The 14,419-nt window shown below is 38.8% G+C and overlaps 1 protein-coding gene across 10 annotated transcripts in view; it reads left to right on the forward strand.

The window, feature by feature from the left end:
• The window catches only part of LOC149191631 (uncharacterized), an 83,869-nt gene that overhangs the window by 7,553 nt on the left and 61,897 nt on the right, over window positions 1-14,419 (forward strand). For 2 of the 10 annotated variants that reach the window (XM_089404372.1, XM_089404374.1), the window contains exon 2: window positions 1,014-1,071. The exons of the other annotated variants lie outside the window; for them this stretch is intronic. The gene's annotated coding sequence lies outside the window, so the exon portion shown is untranslated. The remainder of the gene's footprint in view (window positions 1-1,013; window positions 1,072-14,419) is intronic. 10 annotated transcript variants of the gene reach the window in all.

A 14,419-nucleotide genomic window follows, 5' to 3' on the forward strand; every position in this document is an offset into this window, starting at 1 on the left:
TGGGGATATTAAAAATATAGCACAAAATATAAATTTATTGAGTGCTATGCAAAACATTCTATTAAGTGATGTGTTGACCTGTCAACAAGTATTGTTGAATAGACTTGGGGAAATGGTTATTTTTGGAGGTGAAAGAATTAGTCCTAATTAGATCACGCAAAGTTAGATAGGAAGGTTGACAATCGACATCTAATGAATGAAAGCTAATGAGGGAAGCTCTAGTAGAGGGGAGATCAATGTGGGAGGTGATTGACTAAGGTTTTGTTGACGATTGGTCGTCGATGCTAGTCATGACCACAAAGTATTTGTCGATATGTGGTCTTGACTCTTTTCAATGCTAGTCTCTATTGGCGAGGATTACCTTTACTCCCATTGATGTTGAAGATACCTAGACCAATGACATTGTGTTAAACAAAGTAACATGTTGGCAACAACCAAAAAGGCATGTCAAAGTTAGTCAAGATTACTCTTATAGGGCATCAACTACGATAACTAATACTCATTGTAGACTAGTATTTAAAGAGGATTAGATCTACAAAAGTTTCCTCTTCCAGTTTTGCTACTTCGGTTAAGATTCCATTCAATCCTATAATTTGATAAGCTGTTTCCATTGTGAGAAGTTAGATATAGTGCATTCGTGTTTCTCATCCCTAGAAGTTAGGTATAGCGTAGTTGTATTTCTCATCCCCAGTTTTGTTTCCTAGAGATGTTAATTCTCACAAGTCATGAAGGTTCAATTGTAGATTAACTCTGAAATGCCCTAGCTTGGTGTGCTGCCATTGTAATTGCTAAGTGTTGATGTGACTCTTGGTATTGATACCCCATTTGGGTTTTCTCTAGTTGCATGTGTGCCTTTGTTACTATCATGTGAATATTGTGTTTGTTGTTGATGTGTAATTGATAATGAATATGCTTTTGGGTTTGCATTTTCTAATAGTCGTCTGTATATCCCTCTACGACATAAGGAGAACTTTATGATTCCACTTGAGTTTGTATTATTTGCTCCGTTGTAGGACTCCTTAGGATTTGCTGGTTAATTGTGTAATTGGTATGAAGCGAGAAGACATAAAGGTTAGTATGTCCAACCGAACATCAATTTGATATTAGAGTAGTTTCTTTCATTGGTTATATTATCGTGCAAGTGGTTGGATCATGATGGTGAATACTAGATGTCAGTACTATGCAAATGGATGAGGAGTAGAGACCATTTAGAGAATGAATTCTGAACAATAAGAGGCTATGGTAGGAGAAAAACACCAAATTAGAACCACATAGGAAGATTATGGGTCTTGTGCGAGTTTGATGAGTGTAGAGATGGAGGTTTTGTCCCTTTAACAAGATATGTAGTGACAATTGGCTCTTGTTCAATAGTTGTTAATATTATGAGCTTGATGGTCTTACCTAATTTGTTGAACATGGTTTTTCCCTTGTACCATGACAATACATCTACTTGGAGTAAGAAATACCTTCTATTATTGTTACTACCAACATTGTTGGTTCCACACCACTAAATTTTGTCCCTAGTTCAAGCATGGTGCTAGTTCGACAAGCACCAACACCCAATGTGTAAATTTGTTTTAACCACCATTTGGTATGCAACAACCTTTTGGGATGGAAATAAAGATTAAGTTGTTCAATGGATTAGTTAATGCTAAGGAGTTGGAAGATTGGTTATCACATCTTTATGCATTTTTAGAAGACAATGATTTTTAGACTTGCTAAAGGTTTAAGGTGCTTAGTTGAAGATGGTAGGAGGTGCATTGCTATGATGGGAGAGCCTCTGCCAGAGGCAACCTAAGAAAGGAAGGTTGTCTGTAACATCACAAAATGAGTGCAAAGCTATGTTGCAGAAAACCTGCTATCTAGTTGGATACAAACAAGATATGAAAATCAAGTGGCAATTTCTTCACCTAAAGCAAAGGAAAAAGGTAGAAGAATGCACAGTAGAGTTCTGTCACCCTATCAATCTAAGTTGCATGTTACTAGGACATAGAAACATGTATCTGAAACGTGAATGTGCTGGAAACATGACCCTCGAAAAAATTAGGAAACTTGTTTACATGATATATATATATATATAAAATCTCAAAAAATTGTACTGAAGCTTTGAAAGAAAGCATTTAAGTTTTAACATTATAATTTAGAATATAGATACAAATTCGAGAATAAATGAGCAAGTTCTTAATTCTCCCTTGCTCATGCCTCAAATAGTTTGAGAAGAATTGATAAGGGCAACCTTTTTTATATGATTTTTATTTTTTATTTTTTATTTTTATATCTCTATAGGAATCTTTGATTATTTTTTATTAAACTATAATAACTAAAGATTTTTTTTTTAAACAATTAAAAGGGGAAATTAGGCGATATTAGCATGTGCACCCACACACACTATACGACTATTGATATGCATTGTATAACACTGATACATGTTGTGTGGCACTTGATATGTATATCAAGAGGGGTGATACACGTGCGTTTCAACATATCTATACCGAAATGCGGTTGATATTGAGGGGGGTGTAAATTCCCCAATTTTTGGATTGCCTTGTGGTGAGATTAGGAGGGATTTCTAGAGCTTATGTCAGCTTGGTCACAGGAACAAGCTTACATTATTGGTTGGCCTAGAGGGTTTTAAGGAGTTTTATGGGGGCTGACTGAGATCGCTTGCTATTTTTCATCATCTGGATCAGTTCCGCACGGTACGATCTTGGTTCCATTGCATTTCAACGATTTCCGTAAAACAGAGTTATTAATAGGTATATTTTAATTAATTACACTTTAGGTGTTGTTTCAGGCTGATCACTTAGAGAAACACCTTAGTGTAATAGCTCATTGGAATCAAGACGAAAATATATACAAGACAAAATGATGGAAATGGGCTTTGGGAGGCCAGTGTGATCATGGTGGCAATTTAAGCATTTTCTGGAGATAAAAATGACTTTAATTAGTAATAAAAGGCCATTTATTATTAAAAGGAGAAAACATGTTTTTATCTAATAAGTAAATAATAGGGGGCAAAAGTCACTTGGAAAATAGGAGGAAAATGCAATTGTGGCTTATTAATAAAATAATAAAAGGAGATTTCTAGAAGATTGGAGAAGATCCGACAAAATCTTTTAAAAGGGTGTTGAAAAAAGTAACTAGCTTCGGTCTTCATAATGATATTTGTAATCATGATTTTATGTAATTGATGAAAAGAAGAAAAATAAAATTATTTTGTAATACTTGAGTCATGGGTTTCATGCTCAAGGAATTTTATTTTATAGTTAAGGCTCCCATTGTGAGCCTTTAGGGTTGGTCATCAAGTCATAAAGTCTAGGAAGTCAATGTCATGTATTGAAGACATGTTACATATTGTAAAAAGTAATTTTGATTGTGTCAATAACCCTCCAAGACCTTGTCACAAGCTATTACTCATGTCGGCCTTCTAAAAGGATGAAGATGTTTCTAGACAAGCATGTCGGCCTATGTGCAAGGAAAAGTCAGCGTATTTTGAGTGACAGTTCACTATATAAAGAGGACTCAGCCTCCATTTGAAGACTCATTCGATAAATCATAAGAAGGATAAAAAGGAGAGCGAAGATCACAAGAAGAGCAATCTTATCCATCAAAGGAAGAAGAAGAGAAAGCTGAGTTGTTTTTGAGTTTGTTTTAGGGCTAATACCTCCACACGTGCGAAGGAAGGAAGAACTATATACTGCAGAAAGGGTTGAAGGTGTTACTGCTGTCCAAGAGGCCGAATCAAGGAAGAAAATAAGCAAGATTACAAGCCGAATTGTAATAATTCATACCATCCAAGCGAAGAAAATCAAGGTTCAAAAGTTGGTCAATCACACGTGCTAGGGTTTCTGAAGTAGGGCCAAGAGTTGCAAATATGATCCAAGGAACTGAAATCTAAAGGATAGCCGAGCTAGTGGGAGAAGGAAGAAGTTTGACCATCGTTGACTAAAGGAAGAAGGAGTTAAATCAAGAAGGCTTTGACTTGGTCTTGGAGAGGTTGTTATGTCAAGGGTCTTGGTCTTGGTATTCATTAATTGAAGTCTTTGTAAGAAGAAGAATTCGTTTTGGGTTTTCCTCTCAAGTTGGAGAGGTTTTGGCCTTGGCTAATTGCCTATATTTTGTGTCTCTTGTCTCCTTATTGTTTATGCTTTGGTAGTTGTTTGATTAAGAAGAACACTATAATAATCTAAGCAAAGAGAAGAACAAAATCTAAGGAAACACAAAAGTATTCACAAACAGTTATCTTTACAAGAGAAATTACCTAATTGCTATACCCTATATTTCTCAACATGGTATCAGAGCTAAGGTGACAAAATCAAGGAAAGGGCATCTCATTAAGGGACACTCAAAAGTACCAAATCTCGAGGAGGGCATGACAACAGATCTAAAAGATCATCTCATTCTAAAAAGCATCTTGAAGTCAAGATCTACAAGGAAGTGTCAAAACCCTAGATTGATGAAGAAGTCTTCACCAACAGAAGCCTTGGGATCCTCAAGTCATTATCAAAGAAAAGGACCTCAAAGACCCTACCTCTACTCAAGAAAGGAAGGATGTGAATTTGAAGGATGTTGAAGTTTATTCATCCAAGAGAAGCAAGATTGAGGACGTGGTCATCATCTTCAAAAAGTTTCAAGGCAACCTCTGTTGATTTTTAATGTACCTTGGACAAGTGGTTTCCCATGGGTTAGTCTCTACCTAGGGAAAGGTGTCCAAAATAATTCTTTTCCTAAGTGTGACTTTATAAGTGGTAAAGTCAATGTTAAATTATAAAGTGAAAAGTGACTTTAGACATAAAGTACAATGTGGGTACTTTATTTAATGGGTGAGTTAAATATAGAAAGTGAGAATTAAATGCACATTTATTCTCATCCCTTGATCTAAATGAATCTGAGCCATTAGGTCTTAGGGTTGCCCAAAAGTCATTTAGGGAAACAAAAGGGGGAAAAGAAAAGAGAGACTGCATTCATTCTTCATGAGCAGATTGGAGAAAGGAGGCTAAGAGCTAGAGAAAAGTTATGAAGGAGAAGTTTGTTGTAGCAAGCTGAAGGAGTGATTTCTGGGCAAAGTTGAGCATGGAAATCAAGGCATAGAAGACAATGGAAGGTACAATACGAACAACATTGAATGTTAAGTTGCACACCGTTCGAGAGATTTTATTTTTGAAAAGAATCTGTATAGTTTGTACAACAGTATGGAAATCTGTCAAGTCCAGTCCGTACAGTCGTACCAGTACAATACATATTTTCAACTTCAAGTGGGCACGAAAATCGAGGCAAGGTGGGCACAGTTTTCAAGGAGTTTTGGGTTGAAGAGATAAGTTGTATTTTGCTGTTTTGTTTTGTCTGCAAATGTATTTTTCCTGAACTTGAAAGATAAATAAATTTGAAGAGCTCTCTAACAGGTTTTCCCCGGAGAATATTGAAGGGGTTTTGCCTGGGTCTAAGTTGACAAAAAATCTGTGTGTATTTTTATGTGTGTTGATGGTCTGGTTATGTCCATATTTATTTTCCACGTGTTGATAGTCCTATGTGTTTTAATATGAAAATTTCATTTCCAGAATTCTATATGTTGAATGTATGTTTATGGGAAAGGGCATTTAATTGAATGAGAGTGATAAGGTGAAATTAAAACTGGGTTGGGATTGCAGGAAACATTTTTTAGTCATCAAATTTCAACATGGTACGAGAGCTATAGGCTGAAAATTGCTTTTTGAACAATAGACAATAGTTTGGGACAACAAACAGTGGTTTGGACAACAAACTGAATTTTTGGACAACAAACTCAGTTTGGACAACAAACTGATATTTTGGGACAACAAGGTGAAATTTCACACAGACTGAACTTTTGGGACAGCAAGGTGTGCTGGAAAGTTCATTTCTCCATTTTCTTGGTTTTGTAAATTTTGGACAACAGTCATGGCCATGTTCTTAAGGATAGAGGACAAACTAGATGGGATATCCAACTATGTCGTTTGGAAAGACAAAATTCAGACAATGTTTGAGGAGGTAGCAGTTTGGGACATAGTGCGGCAAGTGGTTGTACCTTCTACTGCTGTAGATGAACTCATTGAATTCACAAAAAATAATGCAAAGGCAAAACGGGTTTTGATGGACAGTCTGAAGGATCATGTGGTTCCTCAGGTGAGAGGAAACACATATGCATATCAGATGTGGACAACTCTAACCACTCTCTATCAGAGTACTAATGAGAGCAGGAAGATGGTACTCAAAGAACAATTTAAGAACATCAAGATGACAAAGGTTGAAAGTGTAGTTCATTATCTTGTCAAGGTCAAATAGGTACGTGATGATTTGACTGCTATTGGTGAGGCAGTTGCACTCACAAAGTTAGACAGGATAGCTGTAGTGGGACTTCCTAAGTCTTGGGAGATCTTTGGAGATGTTGTTACCTTTAGGGCGAATCTTCCCAATTGGGATAGATTCTGGGATGATTGTGTCCAACATGAGATACAGAAGATTGGCAGTGGTGGGGTGAAGATAGCAGATGAGGAGGATGTAGCCTTGACAACCAGGGGGAAGAATAAAGGGAAGGCCAAGAAAGAGGCCTCATTAGATGGGGCTATGGGAAAGGAGAAGAAGAAGAAGAAGAAGAAGAAGAAAGATATAGATATGTCCACAGTCAAATGTTGGGCATGTCAGAAGATGGGACACTATGCTGCTATGTGTCCTGAGAGGAAGAACAAGGGGAAGAAGGGTACTGCAGCTTCAGCAAAGGTGGAGCAGTTTGCTTCACAGTTTGACCAAGACTTTGCATTTATTACTTCTACATCTAGTAGGAGTACATCATTCGATGTGTGGTACATAGACAGTGGGGCTTTTTGCCATATGACAGGTGCACGAGAGTTCTTTTCAGAGCTTGCAGAGAGGGCACTTGATATTGAGATTGTACTAGGAGATGACCGCACTGTGAGAGCTGTTGGTGTGGGGATTGCGACCTTTGAGAGGGAGTCTTTGCCTCCTTTGAAGGTCACAGATGTTTTGTATGTTCCGAGGATGAAGAAGAACTTGATTTCAGTGTCTGCTATGGAGGAGAAGGGGTTTGACGTCACTTTCTTAGGAGGGCAGGTATTGATGCATCCCAGGGGAGCTTCCATCACTTCGGCCAAAGTGATTGGAGTCCGCTTTGGGAAACTATACAAGTTCAATTTTCAGTTGGTAGGAGCATTGGTGGGTAGCACATCTGGTAGCACTCACACTAGTACCACTAGCAGTAGAGACTTGTGCGAGTTATGGCACTAGAGGATGGCGCATATACATCATGGAGCTTTGAGAGTACTGAGGGAGATCACTACTGGAGTTCTTGATTTCAGTGTCGAGCATTATGAGGTCTATAAAGGGTGTGCTTTGGGCAAGTACACTGAGTTCCCATTCCCAGCGAACGACAATAGATCTACAGGTATACTAGACTTGATTCATACTGATGTTAGTGGTCGTATGTCTCATGTGTCTTTGGGTGGTTATGAGTATTATGTTATATTCATTGATGAATACTCTAGGAGGACTTGGATATATTTCTTGAAGACCAAGGGTGAGGCCTTCAGTCGCTTTAAAGAGTTTAAAGTGTAAAAATTTCTGTTTTCCCACCCCGGTTTTCAGTTTCTCTTTATTTCTCCCATGTAGTTAAATGCCCATTCCCATAACCATACATTTAACAGACTGAAAAAAATAAATATTGCTGAAAACACAAATTCTGGAAATTTTTCAGAATGCTGGAAATTGCAGAATTAAAAATCAGCAATTAAAAACAACGATTAAAACACATTAAAACACTGATATTTTTGGTCAACTTGACCCTGGAAAAACCCCCTACAACTCTTGGGGAAAACTAGTTTGAGAGCTCTTCTTTATTTCTGAAAATTGTCTTTTTACAGTGAGAATTATTCAGCAAAAAATCAGCAAGCAAATTTACAACTTATCTCCTTTCCCGTGCCTCACAACAATCTGGAAATTACAGCAAACAGGACAGCAATAAATGTTGTATGACCTCCGTTTTGTGTGCAGAAAAATCAGCAAACTGCTCCTCGATTTTTGTGCAAAAATCTGCCTTTCACTATGTGCTGAATCAGCTGTACAAATCTGCTCAACTACTGCCTTGGAATGTGTGCCAAGCTGCTATCTCCTTCTCCTTCCTGCTGAGAAATCTCTCTTGCTCTCCTTCTCCCAATCTGCTCATGAAAGAATGAATGACCTTTTCCTCCTTTAATATAACTCCAAGTGACTTTTGGGTGATCCAAGTGACTTTTGGGTGATCTCTAAATCCAATGGCTGAAATAGATTTAGATCAATGGTTGAGATTAAATGCTCATTTAAATCTCACTTTCTATTTTTTAATTCACCCCACTTTAATAAAGACCCACTTAGTCATTTATTTCCAAAGTCACTTTTCCTTTCTAATTTTTCATTGACTTTATAAAAGTCACTTTAAAATTAGACTTAATAACTTTATCACTTAAAGTCACTTTTAAATTAGATTTAACTTTATAAAATTATAAAGTCACTTTAGGAGAAAAATTAAATTCTTTTGGACACTTTTCCCTAGGCCAAAGATCAAAGCCTAAGGGAACCACCTGTCCTCCGGTACCAAATTTCAACATAAAGCTCTTGTGGAAAAACAGACATGTAGGAAGATTCGGGTCTTGAGGTTAGACAATGGTGGTGAGTACACCGATGGTGGGTTTTTTGACTTCTGTGCACAGGAGGGCATTAGGACAGAGTTCATGGTTCCTTACAACCCCCCGCAGAATGGGTGTCTGAAATGAAGAACATAGCTATTGTTTGGGGTTGCTAGAGTGATGATTCATGATCAGGGGTTGCCTTTGTTTTTGTGGGTTGAGGCCTGCAATATTGTTGTTTATCTTCATAACAAGATTCCTCATAGAGTATTGGGGAATATGACTCCAGAGGAGGCTTTCACTGGAGAGGAGCCTCATGTGGCATATCTTCGTATCTTTGGATGTCTCACATATTCTTATGTCCCCAAGGAGCAGAGGACGAAGTTGGAACCCATGGCAGAGAAGAGTATCTTTATGGGTTACAACGAGACTTCGAAAGCCTATCGGATCTTCATTCCTTCTAAATGGAGAGTGGTGATTAGGAGGGATGTGAAGTTCGAGGAGGAGAGGGCCTATTGGAGATCACGGGAGTATGATGAGAGAGAGTCACAGACTTCTCCTCAGCAGGGAGGTCAGGTACAGGGAGCAGGACCTTAGGGTTCTGGATCGACTGGTACTGGAGGAACTTCAGTGTCAGTGACATCTGTGGCAGCAGTGGCAAGTTCACCGAGCACTTCTTTAGGGAGTCCACTGGTACAGAGTCCACTTGGCACTTCAGTTGACATAGGCACAGGTGCCAGTACAAGTTCTTCTAGGACAGGTGCTGGTACAAGCACACCAGGGTCAGTTGGCAGATCTTCAGGTTCACCAGACTGGAGGGTAGAGGATGAGGTTCCCTATGGGGAAGCTTCTTCAGGGAAGAGGAGGCCCAAGTGGCTTCAAGACACCTTGAAGGAAGTGGAGTTTGTTGGTCCTCCGAAGAGGGTGAATAGGGAGAGTGTGCCACCTGAGCAGTTTTGTAGTTATGTAGCCAAGGCTACCAGCATTGTTGACTTTGAGCCTACTAGCTATGAGGAGGCTGCCAACCAAGAAGTATAGAGAGAGGCTATGGTGGAGGAGTATGCCTCTATCATTAAGAACAATGTCTGGGAAGTGGTGCCTGAGGACAAGTCAGTTATGACTTCTAGGTGCTTCTACAAGATCATGCATGCTGCAGATGGCAACATTGAGAAGTTCAAGGTGAGGTTTGTGGCTAGAGGGTTCTCATAGATAGAGGGAGTTGACTATGATGAGACCTTCACTCCCGTAGCTCGGTACACTTCTATCCGGTCCCTTATTTCTATTGTTGTAGGAATGGGTTAGCGGATCCATCAGATGGATGTGAAGACTGCATTTTTGAACAGAGTTATAGAGGAGGAGGTGTATGTTGAGCAGCCACAGGGCTTTGAGGTACTTGGGCGGGAGACCCATGTACGCCAGTTGAGGCGAGCACTCTACGGACTTAAGCAAGCTCTGAGAGTTTGGTATTCGAGGATTGATACTTACTTGCAGCGAACCTATACTACATTGTTGTAGGGGATGATCTGCTTATTCTTGTGTTGTATGTTGATGACTTGTTCATTACTGGGGCAGAGAAACTGATTAGTGGTTGAAAGGAGGATCTTGCTATGGAGTTCGAGATGAAGGACATTGGGCTGATGCATTACTTTTTGGGGCTTGAGGTGTGGCAAGAGGAGGGGCATATCTTTCTGGGGCAGTACGCTGTGGATGTGTTGAGCAAATTTCACATGGCAGACTGAAGACCCATGTCTACACCTATGATCACCAACTAGAAGAAGCTTCATGCTTCAGATTCTAGTTTGGTGGATCCCACATTGTATAGGCAACTTATTGGGTCCTTGATGTATCTGGTCAACACTAGGCCAGATATATGCTTTGCAGTGAACACACTTAGCCAGTTCATGGTTGAGCCCAGGAAGGTGCACTGGGTAGCTGCAAAGCACATTCTTCGCTACGTGCAGGGGATTGTTGATTATGGTCTGGACTATAGGTGGGGAGATGGAGTGAGGTTGGCAGGTTACACAGATTCAGATTGGGCAGGCTGTGCTTCTAACAGGAAAAACACTTCAGGGTGTTGCTTCGGATTAGGTTCGGCAGTTGTGTCGTGGTTTAGTTGAAAGCAAAAGTCAGTTGCTTTGAGCTCTTCTAAGGCTGAGTATATGGCTGCTAGTGAGGGTAGTTGTGAGGCCATGTGGCTTCGCAAGTTGTTGTATGGCCTATTTGATCAGGAGTTGAGACTGACGGTTATTCACTGTGATAATCAAAGTTGCATTAAACTCACGGAGAATCCAGTGTTTCATGACAGGTCAAAACACATTGACATCAGATATCATTTCATTAGGGACTATGTTTAGAATGGGGCAGTGAAGCTGGAGTATATATCAACGGATGAGTAGGTGGCCGATGTTCTCACGAAGTCCTTACCAAGAGGCAAGCATGTCCATTTCAGGGACAAAATGGGTGTGGTGAGAAACACTTTCCTCGGTAAGAGGGAGTGTTGATTTTTAATGTACCTTGGACAAGTGGTTTCCCATGGGTTAGTCTCTACCTAGGGAAAAGTGTCCAAAATAATTCTTTTCCGAAGTGTGACTTTATAAGTGGTAAAGTCAATGTTAAATTATAAAGTGAAAAGTGACTTTAGACATAAAGTACAATGTGGGTACTTTATTTAATGGGTGAGTTAAATATAGAAAGTGAGAATTAAATGCACATTTATTCTCATCCCTTGATCTAAATGAATCTGAGCCATTAGATCTTAGGGTTGCCCAAAAGTCATTTAGGGAAACAAAAGGGGGAAAAGAAAAGAGAGACTGCATTCATTCTTCATGAGCAGATTAAAGAAAGGAGGTTGAGAGATGGAGAAATGTTATGAAGGAGAAGTTTGTTGTAGCAAGCTGAAGGAGTGATTTCTGGCCAAAGCTGGGCATGGAAATCAAGGCATAGAAGACAACAAAAGGTACAGTATGAACAACATTGAACACTGTGAGTTGCACGTCGTTCGAGAGAATTTTTTTTGAAAGAAATTCTTACAGTAGTATGGAAATCTGTATAGTTCTTATGGAGTCCGTACAATACATCCGGTACAATCATATCCATACAACACATATTTTAGCTTCAAGTGGGCACAAAAATCGAGGCAAAGTGTGCACAATTTTCAAGGAGTTTTGGGCTGAAGAGATAAGTTGTATTTTATTGTTTTGTTTTGTCTGCAAATGTATTTTTCTTGAACTTGAAAGATAAATAAATTTGAAGAGCTCTCTAACAGGTTTTCCCCGGAGAAGATTGAAGGGTTTTTGCCTGGGTAGTTGACCAAAAATCTATGTATTTTTATGTGTGTTGCTGGTCTGATTATGTCCATATTTATTTTCCGCATGTGTTAATAGTCCCATGTGTTTTAATCTGAAAATTTCATTTCCAGAATTCTATATGTTGAATGTTTGTTCATGGGAAAGGGCATTTAACTGAATGGGAGTGATAAGGTGATATTAAAACCGGGTTGGGATTGCAGGAAACTTTTTTTAGTCATTAAATTTCAACAATATCCCTCTCGTTGAAGCAAGGTCCTTACCCTTGAAGAAGGTCATCCAAGAAGCATCAAGACGTCATCAAGGAGTCATCATTGATCATCATCAACAAGGACATCATCATCAAAATATCTATGGTGATCTCCCCCTCTGTGGAGCCAAGGATCACTCTTGAAGAGAACTACCTTCATCAAGAAGAAGTTTTCTATTATCTATATCTTCATCAAATTCAAGGAAGCAACAAGTGGAAGAAGCATCTTCACAAGTAAGTATATTTATGTCTACATTTGAATCTGTCAAAATGTCTTTTTGCAAGGAAAGCAACAAGTTGGTTGGGGCTTCAAACTTTCTTGCATGGAAGAAGAGGACAGATCTGAATCTCATTGAGAATGAGGTCATGGAACATGTTAAGGGCTCAATCACCAAACCTCCAAAAGAAGATGCTCAAGCACTTGCAAGGTTTATGAAAGGGGAAGTAATGGCTCAAAGTATTCTCATAGAATCCATCAAGGATCCCCTCATCCCATATGTATCTAAACTCGAAACTTCAAAAGAAATATATGACAAACTGGTAGAGTTGTTTTTCGTAAGCACTACAAGAGAAGTTATCTCATTAAGGCAAGAACTCTACAAGCTAAGGATATCAAAAGAAGAAGGAATAACCTCATACTTTATGAGGATATCTAAAATAAGGGATCAACTTCAAGACCTGGGAGAAATAATGTCTAACAAAGAGATGACCACTGTAGTACTAAATGCACTACTAGAGGAATGGGGTAACTTTACTTCAAGCATTTATGGGAAGAAAGAAGCTACTCCATTCAAGGATCTATGGTCACTATGCAAGATTGAAGAAACCAGGTTGAAGGCAAAAACTGATGTAGGATCAAGTGAGCAAAATCAAGCATATGCTACAATGAGTAAGAGAAAGGGAAAATTTGGTCCTATAAAAAAGAAGAATATGGCCAAGGTTCAATGCTGTGGATGTCAAGAATACGGGCATTACAAGAGAGATTGTCCTAAGCTCAAGAAGGACAATAACAAAAGGGGAAGAGAAGAAGCCCATATCACCGAAGAAGTGGAGGAAGCTAAAAAGAAGTCCAAGGAAGTGGAAGTAAAAGATCTCTACTATGATTGAGATAGTCTTCCTCACCTAGTTCTTTTCAAGTTTTCTATTGTAAGATATGGCCATCATAAGTCTCTAAGGAGTATGATAGGATGCATCATAGCATCATAGAAGCATTGAAAACAAGAGCTCATGACATCATCATAGAGAAGCATGAAGGGTAGCTGGAATAAAAGTCCATGGCAGTCACCAATGGAAGGATATAGCTCTTGGTAACCTCATTAGAAGCATAAGTGGTACTTATGAGAAGAGGAAAAAGTCATCTAGTACAAATTTCATCATACATCAGTCAAAAGGAAACACTTGTTGAATGAGGATACTCAAGATCCTCTATTGGAATTTTCATTAGAAGATTCACCGTTTGAAAGGAAGTAATTGCTTCATCAAATTCCAACTTGTAGGAATTCATGGGAGGATGGTATGATGCCAAAGGAAGTAAAGCAGGTCAAGGGATTGAAGTTCTTTCAATCAAGGAAGTTGCTGAAGGAAGTCTAGATGACCTAAAAGGATAATGAGGTATGTATGCTTGTATTTGATAAAATAGAGTCATGTCATATGGTTGCAAGTAACATGGATAAATACTCTATCTCTAGAGCTTGATCAAAAGATAAGGCCTCCTCTTTTGAAAGGACGCAGGAAGGCATGGGTCACACATTGACTAGATGAAATCAACATAATATGTCCGCATATGAAATATGAGGTGGTTGACTAAAATTGGAGGAACTTTGATTAGAGGTTCTTGGAAAATAAATGTGCGAGGAAAGAAAGGAAGAGAACATGAAATATGCAACTATGGAAAAGACAATCAACATCCAAGGACTGGAAGATTTGACTATGATATCTCCATGAAAGATATGAATACCCCAATGAAGTTTGAAAAAGAAAGAGACCCTTGACAGTATATATCTTTTGGAGATGTGTCAATATGTATGCAGGATGCTGATGCAAACAAGAAGATGTCATGATGAAAGACCATCACAAAGGTAATTTTGATTTAATAATCATTTCTTATTTTTGAATAAATATCTGGATGGGCTTATGCTGGGTTGTTAAGAGAAGAACTGTGAAAATCTTCTACAATCGATGATCATGTGGAAGAATGAAAACATGATATGAAGAAGGCCAGATATGGCCTA

Source organism: Pinus tabuliformis, chromosome 2_2 (genome assembly GCF_031772625.1).
Source record: "Pinus tabuliformis cultivar Carrire ecotype Pingquan chromosome 2_2, CPIR1, whole genome shotgun sequence".
NCBI classification, from domain to species: domain Eukaryota; kingdom Viridiplantae; phylum Streptophyta; class Pinopsida; order Pinales; family Pinaceae; genus Pinus; species Pinus tabuliformis.